Source organism: Arachis hypogaea, chromosome 18, assembly GCF_003086295.3.
Source record: "Arachis hypogaea cultivar Tifrunner chromosome 18, arahy.Tifrunner.gnm2.J5K5, whole genome shotgun sequence".
Taxonomy (NCBI): Eukaryota; Viridiplantae; Streptophyta; class Magnoliopsida; order Fabales; family Fabaceae; genus Arachis; species Arachis hypogaea.
The window spans coordinates 57,488,650-57,498,822 of NC_092053.1; the positions used below are offsets into that span (position 1 = coordinate 57,488,650).

The window sequence follows — 10,173 nt, forward strand, 5'->3', positions numbered from 1 at the left end:
TGGCCTCTAACGTTAAGGGGGGAAGAGAAGCCAACGTTAGTGACACTCAACATTGTCACTAACGTTGGCCTATGGTGCAAAGTACCACGTTAACTCCCACGTTAACTTGGTTAACTCCCACGTTAACTTGGTTAACGTGGGAACTAACGTAAAGGATGAAGAGTTGTCGACAACGTTAGTGACACTCAACATTGTCACTAACGTTGAAGCAACCACACAACCCCCAAGAGTCACGTTAACCTCCACGTTAACTTAGTTAACGTGGAAGCTAACGACGAGGAATGAAGGATGAGCCAACGTTAGTGACACTCAACATTGTCACTAACGTTGGGATGGCTAAAGATAGCCACGTTAGAAACCACGTTAACCTTGTCATAGTTCCAATGTGCCTCTGGGTCTCACGTTAGAAACCACGTTAACCTAGTTAACGTGGACTCTAACGTGAGACCCAGGGGCACATTGGAACGTTAGTGACAATGTTGAGTGTCACTAACGTTCTCGAAGGTTGGCAAGGACCACGTTAGAAGCCACGTTAACCTAGTTAACGTGGGCTTTAACGTGAAACAAGAAGGGGCACACTGGAACGTTAGTGACAATGTTGAGTGACACTAACGTTCTCGAAGGATTAACAAGGCAACGTTAAAAGCCACGTTAACCTAGTTAACGTGGGTTATAACGTAAGGCAAAGGGGTGTATTGGAACGTTAGTGACAATGTTAAGTGTCACTAACGTTCTCGAACTTATATTCTCACTAAATATTAACACCCCTAACGTCCTGAGCTGAAGTCTCTGCCCACTTAGCACTTTCTCTCTGCAAGCAAAGCCAAGCCCAAATGAAGAAAAGTACTGCTTTAAATTCAAGATCCAAAGGCCCAAGACTTGAAGAGTAAACTAGAAGCTGAGAAGAGTAGTATATATAGGAGTAGCTTTGAATTGTAAAGAAGCTCTGGAGGCTGGGAAAAAGAGAACTACTCTCTGTATTTTACTTTCTTTGCAAATTCTAGTTTTATGATGTATTCTCCATCTTTGTTTTCATTTTCAAGAGCTATGAACAACTAAACCCCTTTCATTAGGTTGGGGAGCTCTGTTGTAATTTGATGGATCAATACTAATTTTCATTATTCTTCTTCTATCTTTCCTCTTGATTTTACTTGAAAGCTTTCGATCTTCATCCAATTGAGTAGTTATCTTGGAAGAGAAGCTATTCAAACTTGATCTCTTTTGAACCTTGAAAGAGGAATGAAGAGATCAAGCTAGAAATTCTTTCTCATGCTGGACCAAATTGGGTTTGGATGGGTATCTGACTATAACCCTCTCAATACATGATTTGGAAATGCATGTGGTATAATCAGTGACCATACTTCATCTCTTCTCATGAGCAATTGACCAAGGAATTGGCTATTGATCAAGATTTGAGAGATTGAATTACAAGAAATTGTAATTCAATCACTTAAGATTGCCAAGGAGATCAATGAGTGCATTGATTGAGGAAGAGATGAAAATGAACTTGATCCGGAGAATTGCAACATCTCCTAAGCCCAATGAACTCCCCATCTCTGATCTTACCCATTCTCTTTAATTTCTGCCATTTACTTTTATGAGCAAATCCCCCATTCCCATTTACAATTCTGCAATTTATTTTCAGTCATTTACTTCCAGTCCTTTAATTCTAGCATTTACTTTTCTGTTATTTACATTCCCGCCATTTTATTTTCTGCAACTCTCAACCCAAATCCTGGATTCGCTCAACTAGAACATTCTTCTAATTAAAGTTGCTTGATCAATCAATCCCTGTGGGATTCGACCTCACTCTATTGTGAGTTTTTACTTGACGACAACTTCGGTACACTTGCCAAAGGGAGATTTGTTGAGAGACAAGTTTTTCGTGTATCAAGTTTATGGCGCCGTTGCCGGAGATTGATTGTGCATCAACAATGATTAGATTGGAAGATCACTAGATTGAGCATTTTATTTTGTGAATTTCATTTTCTGTTTGAGTGATTTACTTTTTGTTTTAGTTATACTTCTTCCCTTCTCCCTCTACTCTTTTGTTTTTTTTTGTTATTTTCAATTCTATTTGCTAACCCACTAACTGTTTGATATATTGCATCACCCACAACTAACAGCAATTCTGACACAAATACTGTCTGCACCTATTTTCTCTGCTTGTACTTGTTGGTTGTATGACAGGGAGAAGAAGCGGGGCTTCAACTTCCTTTGATTTGAACCGGAGAGAACCTTCCTTAGACTAAGGAGGGAGGCAAAAGAAAAACAATTAGTTGGTGCTGAAGAAGAGGAGGAACAGTTTGAGGAATACTTTGAACCAAACATGGGAGAAAACATAGAAAATCATCATGAAGAAGAGACTCACAACCATGGCAGAGGAGGTGGAGCAAATCATGCTGGGGAGGATAGAAGAGTTTTGGGCTCTTACATTAATCCAAACCCAGGCAATTGTGGAAGTAGCATCCAAAAGCCAACAATCCATGCCAACAACTTTGAACTTAAACCACAGCTCATCACCCTTTTCAGAACAACTATTCGTTTGGAGGTGTTCAAGAAGACCCCAATCAACATTTGACCACCTTCCTGAGAATATGTGACACAGTGAAATCTAATGGTGTTCATCCTGACGCCTATAGACTGCTCTTATTTCCCTTCTCACTCAGAGACAAGGCAGCCAAGTGGCTGGAATCCTTCCCAAGGGAGAGCTTGACAACTTGGGAGGATGTGGTGAACAAATTCTTAGCAAGATTCTACCCTCATCAATGAATCAATAGGCTGAGAGCTGAGGTTCAAACCTTCAGGCAACAAGATGGTGAGACTCTGTATGAAGCATGGGAGAGGTTCAAAGACTTAACAAGGAGGTGTCCACCTGACATGTTCAATGAATGGGTCCAGCTGCACATTTTCTATGAAGGGCTCTCTTATGAGTCAAAGAAGGCAGTAGACCATTCATCTGGAGGATCCTTGAACAAGAAGAAGACCATTGAGGAAGCCATAGATGTTATTGAAACAGTAGCAAAAACGACTACTTCTATGCTTCCGAAAGAGGGAACACAAGAGGAGTGATGGAGCTAAACAATGTAGATGCTCTGTTGGCCCAAAACAAGCTCATTACCCAGCAGCTGGCTGACCTCACCAAGAAGATGGAGAGGAACCAAGTAGCAGCAATCTCATCTTCATCAACAATCCAAGAAGGAGTGAATGAAGAAGCAGAGGGGAGTCAGGAGCAAGCCAACTACATTGGGAATTCACCAAGGAAAAACTATGATCCATACTCCAAGACTTACAACCCTGGATGGAGAAATCACCCGAACTTTGGATGGAGAAGTGAGCAAGATCAAAAGCAATTCACCCAGAGGACATCTCAACACCCCCACAACAACACTTCTCCACATACTTATCAAAACCAAAACAGCACGTCTGCTCCGAATCACTCATCAATTGATGACAAGCTCTCTAAGATTGAAGCCTTACTTGAAGGAATATGCCAAGAGATTCAAGAAAATAAGGTGTTCAAAGAGGAGGTGCGAGCCAATATTAAGAACCAGGGAGAGACCATCAGGAAGCTGGAATTTCAGGTGGGATATTTAGCTGAGAAGATTCCCAAACCTACTGATAGCTTCCCAAGTGACACGGAGAAAAACCCCAAGGGAGAAGCAAAGAAAGTAAGATGGGAAGATTACAAAATGGTCACTACAAGTGATCAAGAGATTGAAGACAAGCAAAGCAAAGTGTGCAAACAACCTGAAGACAACTCAACAAAGGAGGAGGATAGAGATCACAAAGAACCAGAAATCTCACAACAAGAGCTGCTGAAGCTCTATGCACCATTCCCTCAACTGCTCCATGGTGCTGTGGGAAAAAGAATATACTCAAGGTTCCTAGACTTGTTTGCATCTCTGCATGTGAACATACTATTCATCAAGGCAATTCAACAAATGCCTGCATTCATCAAGTATATGAAGGAACTTCTTCCCAGGAAAAGCTCACTCAAGGGAGGGCAGACTATAGTGATGAACAAGGAATGTAGTGCCCTTATTCAACCTGAGTTGCCTACAAAAAGAAGAGACCCAGGAAGTTTTCATATACCTTGTGCCATAGGTGAAAACATGTTCGACAGAGCACTATGTGATTTAGGGGCCAGCATCAACGTACTGCCCTTATCCCTGGTGAAGAGGCTGCAATCAATGAGATAATGCCCACAGATGTCATTATCAGACTGGCTGACAAAACTCAAAAGCAAGCAATAGGAGTGGTGAAAATGTGTTGCTAAAAGTTGGGAAGTACTTTCTCCCAACAGACTTTGTCATTCTGGACATGGAAGAGAGTCACACTCATCCAATCATATTGGGAAGACCATTCCTAGCTACGGCCAGAGCACTTATTGATGTAGAGAAAGGGGAGCTAATATTGAGAATCCATGATGAACGACTCAGCTTCAATGTTTTCAAACTCTCACAAGAAACAGATCAAGAGGACAAGGAACTAAGCACAAATGATAATGAGACACTGAAGGAGGAAACAAGCACTGAAGCACAGCCAGTTCATTCTGAGATCCCCTTAACTGACAAACAAGGAAAACAGCAATTGCCACAGCTCAAGGAAAAGTTGGAGGAACCTAAACCTCTAGAGGCAGGTAAAGACAGCACCACAGCTCCTTTAGAAAAAGAGGTCACCAAGGGGAAGGCAACCTCAAAAGAAACAAAGAAGAAGGTACCAAGAGGGTGGAAGAAAAGAAGATCCCTACGGAAGACTTCTCTCTAGGGGATAGAGTTGTCTCAGCCTACTTCCCAGATATTCCCCCTAATCTCCCTACTGTGCCATCTCAATTACCCAAGGTATTCACTATCAACAGAGTTCTTTCCCTGGAACATGTGGAGATTATTGATCCAACCAATGATACAAGTCCACAGCAAGAGGGGAGGACTTTAAGCACTACCAACCACCATGATGAAGGAAAAACGTCAAGCAAGTGACCTAAAGAAGCGCTTCATGGGAGGCAACCCATGTTTTATATGCTTTCAGATGATAATGAATAAGTCAATCTTTATGAGCTTCAATCCAAACTTAACAAACAATTGGTGAAAATCTTCTTATGCAGAATATAGTGAGGAACAAGTTTGGTGTTCAAAGCAAACCAAGTTGCATGCTAGTCTTGGGAGCTTTGAACACAAAACTTTCATCACAGTGATTCAAACTAAGTTTGGTGTCACCTCATGGTGCCACCAAAATGCATATAAGGACCCACCAATAGTTAGTTAGTTAGTTGGAATTCATAGATAAACAATCAAATCATTTCTTCCCCTTTATTAATATTAGCCATAAAATTTATATGGTCATTTTAATATCTTTTCTTACTTTACTTAGTTTGTCTTTATAGGAAAGAAAAAGAGCATTAAAAGGGATAGATTGGACAGCCAAACAAAGAAGGTTCGGACACCACAAAAAGAGGAAATACATTGGAAAATGTTTCCATGCAACATTGAAAAAATGGACCCCTAGAAGACCGAGCAATCCCCATCATAAAGTGATGATCCTTGTCTTCTAGCCATGCATAACCCCAACCGTCCATCAAGTGATTATTTATCAATCTACACCCTCCATTCCTTCACAACTTCTCTATATAAACAACCCTTGTCCGTATTACCCTTCATTGTCATCACACACCCTTCACCACTCTTCCTTTCTGTACAAGACACCCTCTATCAATTATAAACATTTTTTTCTACTCTCTTCACTGCCATAAAACCCTAAACAACCAAAAGTCTCCACAACCTTACCACCTTCACATATTAACCATCATTCATGGCATCTTCAAGTTCTAAGAGAAGGGAAGGGAAGGAACCCATGGAAGAACACCCATATGATGAGAAGAGATTTAGAAGCTTGCATCATGCATTGCAATACGGGTGGATGGTTGATAAGGAAATCATTTATGAGCTGGGATTCCAAGTTAAGAAGACTGAATGCCCCGAAATCACAGAGAAGGTAGAAAGGAGAAGATGGGAGCTCCTCACTGACCCGGTCACGAAGGTGAATGCAAATCTCATAAGAGAATTTTATGCAAATGTAGTCAGGTATGATAAGAAAGATGAGTCATATACAAGCTTTGTGAGAGGAACAATGGTGGATTTTGGTCCCATGAGTGTAATGAGGGCATTGAAGCTACGGTCTATACCGTTTGAAGAAGAAAGTTATCACTCAAGATTGGACAACAACCCCAATTATGACCAGCTTTTACGAGACCTTTGTGTACCAGGAGCTGACTGAGAAAGGGGTGCTGGAAATAAACCAAAGTTCATTAAGAGAACAGCCCTCACTCCTGAAGCCAAGGGGTGGTTTGAGCTAGTGAGGAGGTCTATCCTCCCAGCTGCAAACAACTCAGAGGTGAATCTCGAGAGAGCAACAATGGTGCATTGTATACTCAAGGGAGGAGAAATCAAGGTTCATGAGATCATAGCTCAAGGAATTAGAAAGATGGCAGAGAAAAGCGACTCAAGAGGAACATTAGGTTACCCCAGCACTATTTACGAATATGCAAGAAAGCTAGGGTGGTTTTTGAAGATAGGACCCCGTTTGGATAAAGGAAGGCATTCCAATAACGGTCCAAAGGATGAATGCTGCAGCATCCCCCCTGCCTCAACGGAAGCAAAGAAAGAGGACAGCCCCTCAAGTAGTGGAAGGCTAAGTCTCAGAGGGATCAGCACAAAGACCTTGGACATGCACCAATTGCAGGAGGCCATTGATGGCTTATCTAGACAATATTTGGAAGGCCAAGGAGCTCAGAAAGAGCTTCAATTACAGATGATGGGCAGCAAGAGGAAACACTTTCAAGATGGAGGACTCAGCAAGATGAGTGGCAAAGGCAAATGATGGAACAGCAACTAAACCAAGGACAACAATGGGGAGAAGCATTCAACAGGATGGAACAAAGGCAAAACGAGCAACAAGAATCCACCCAGAGGCTAATCAACATCCAAGCACATCAAGGGGCACACATACATGAGATGCATCGAAGACAAATAGAACAGGCAGAACTATTGGATGAGCAAAGGGCATTCGCAGAAGGAGTTTACATGAGTCAAACAGGACATCAGATAAATACTCAAGCCAGGCTCGGCTACTTAGTGGGACAGCTGCCAATATTGTATCCAGGAATAGCCAAGTATGATGAAATGAAGGATGAATTAGCACGAAAGGAAAGACAAAGGGTAGAAGAGAGTCATGAGTCAGTGAGGAAGGCACTTGAGGATTGGAAGCAAGCAAGATTGGCACGGATGCGAGGAAATGCAAGAGGAAACAAGGAGGACAAGCAAGGAAAAGAGCGTGGACATCCACAACAGTAAAAGGTGGTGGAGTTCCTTCTTTGTTCCATCTTTCTCTATGTTTTAAATAAGGAAGATCTTGTATGAAATAGAACTTGCTTCCATGTTATGTTTGAACCTTTTTCAAATCATGTTATTTTTTGTTTTTGGTATTGAAGAGAGTCTATGTGCACTGGTCTTTATGTCACTGCATCATTACTTCCCTTTCTTGTAAGCTTGTCCCTTTTAAATCAAATTGAAGAAGAGAAGGATTATGTTTTTAAAAGACCAGAGTGGAGTTGATATTGTAGAAGTACATTCATGAATCTTTGGGGTAGTCATAAGTTAGCTAAGTTGGTTCAACCACAAGGTTAGGAGGACAACTATCTATCCTGAATACTTGACTTTGGATATACTCATGAGACTAAGTTAATAACAAGATCCTAAGAAGAGAAAAGGGAAAGAACAATGGAATGAAAAACAAAAGAAAAAGAGTAAGAAATAAGGCTAGGCATCAATGGTTTTACCCTTGAGGCAAGTGTCTGTGGTGCTCCTGTGTGAGGGATCTACTTGGATGAATAAGCTCTTAGGGGTGCTTTATCACTTGGTAACTTGGGTTAACTAACCCGGGATTATCAGCTGAAAATCCATTATCAAGAGTAACCCTCACTACAGAGCATTTAGTAACCCAAAGAGGTGCTGGACACCAAGGTCTCAAGAAAAGAAAATAAATAAACTATATGCCTGTGGTGTGTATGTATGGGGGAGAGACTTGAGGGAGTAAGTCCTTAGGGGTGCTTCAACACCTAGCACCTTGAACCAACTGGTTCGGGAGTGTTGGCTGAAAGCTTATCTTAAAGAGTTGCCCCCTTACAGAGCACTTAGCCTAAATAACACAAATAACCCTTGAAATAACAATAAAAGGATCAATGAATAAAATTCTCATGAGATATAAACAAAGTAAGTGTTTAGGGACATGATAAAGGTCTGAAAGCCAGTAATGGAATGAACCTAAGTTGCTATACATGAAACCACCATAAAATCAGTAATATGACTTCCACAAGGATGACTCATTCCTCTGGATATTCCATTCATCATTCTCTTGTTCCAGTACTTGCTTAGGGACAAGCAAGCTTTAAGTTTGGTGTTGTGATGCCAAGGCATCTTGGCCAGTTTCACTGACCTTTTCTTTACTGTTTTTAGGATAGTTTCATACATTTCTTTAGGAAATAAGCTAGTTTTGGGTAAATATTCACTTATGCCTTGATTCAAGCATACATTGTGCATTTTACATAATTTCATGAGGATTTTGCATAAGTTTAGTGACAAATATTATGTTGCATTACTCATGACTTGGACTAGAGCTTTGATGCACTTTATTGCTTGATTTCAGGACCAAAAAGGAAGCAAGAAAAGGGGAGGTAACTTGCAAGATTAATGAGAAAAGTGATTGCCAATAACATTCTCAAAAAGCCATCAATGCCCACGTTAGAGAGTCACGTTAACTAAGTTAACGTGAACTCTAACGTGGAGAAGAGAAGTTGAGCCAACGTTAGTGCCACTTAACATTGTCACTAACGTTGGCAATTACTCATAAGTGGCCACGTTAGGAGCCACGTTAACCTAGTTAACGTGGCCTCTAACGTTAAGGGGGGAAGAGAAGCCAACGTTAGTGGCACTCAATATTGTCACTAACGTTGGCCTATGGTGCAAAGTACCACGTTAACTCCCACGTTAACTTGGTTAACGTGGGAACTAACGTAAAGGATGAAGAGTTGTCGACAACGTTAGTGACACTCAACATTGTCACTAACGTTGAAGCAAACACACAACCCCAAGAGTCACGTTAACCTCCACGTTAACTTAGTTAACGTGGAAGCTAACGATGAGGAATGAAGGATGAGCCAACGTTAGTGACACTCAACATTGTCACTAACGTTGGGATGGCTAAAGATGGCCACGTTAGAAACCACATTAACCTAGTTAACGTGGACTCTAACGTGAGACCCAGGGGCACATTGGAACGTTAGTGACAATGTTGAGTGTCACTAACGTTCTCGAAGGTTGGCAAGGACCACGTTAGAAGCCACGTTAACCTAGTTAACGTGGGCTTTAACGTGAAACAAGAAGGGGCACACTGGAACGTTAGTGACAATGTTGAGTGTCACTAACGTTCTCGAAGGATTAACAAGGCAACGTTAAAAGCCACGTTAACCTAGTTAACGTGGGTTTTAACGTAAGGCAAAGGGGTGCATTGGAACGTTAGTGACAATGTTAAGTGTCACTAACGTTCTCGAACTTATATTCTCACTAAATATTAACACCCCTAACGTCCTGAGCTGAAGTCTCTGCCCACTTAGCACTTTCTCTCTGCAAGCAAAGCCAAGCCCAAATGAAGAAAAGAACTGCTTCAAACTCAAGATCCAAAGGCCCAAGACTTGAAGAGTAAACTAGAAGCTGAGAAGAGTAGTATATATAGGAGTAGCTTTGAATTGTAAAGAAGCTCTGGAGGCTGGGAAAAAGAGAACTACTCTCTGTATTTTACTTTCTTTGCAAATTCTAGTTTTATGATGTATTCTCCATCTTTGTTTTCATTTTCAAGAGCTATGAACAACTAAACCCCTTTCATTGGGTTAGGGAGCTCTGTTGTAATTTGATGGATCAATACTAATTTTCATTATTCTTCTTCTATCTTTCCTCTTGATTTTACTTGAAAGCTTTCGATCTTCATCCAATTGAGTAGTTATCTTGGAAGAGAAGCTATTCAAACTTGGATCTCTTTTGAACCTTGAAAGAGGAATGAACAGATCAAGCTAGAAATGCTTTCTCTTGCTGGACCAAATTGGGTTTGGATGGGTATGTG

At 41.1% G+C, this 10,173-nt stretch overlaps 1 non-coding gene across 1 annotated transcript; it reads right to left on the reverse strand.

The window, feature by feature from the left end:
• Positions 1-2,778: 2,778 nt before the first annotated feature.
• Positions 2,779-2,882, reverse strand: LOC112774751 (small nucleolar RNA R71). The gene has a single exon (XR_003189214.1). It is a non-coding gene; the product is annotated as a small nucleolar RNA R71 (small nucleolar RNA).
• Between the last annotated feature and the right edge of the window lie 7,291 nt (positions 2,883-10,173).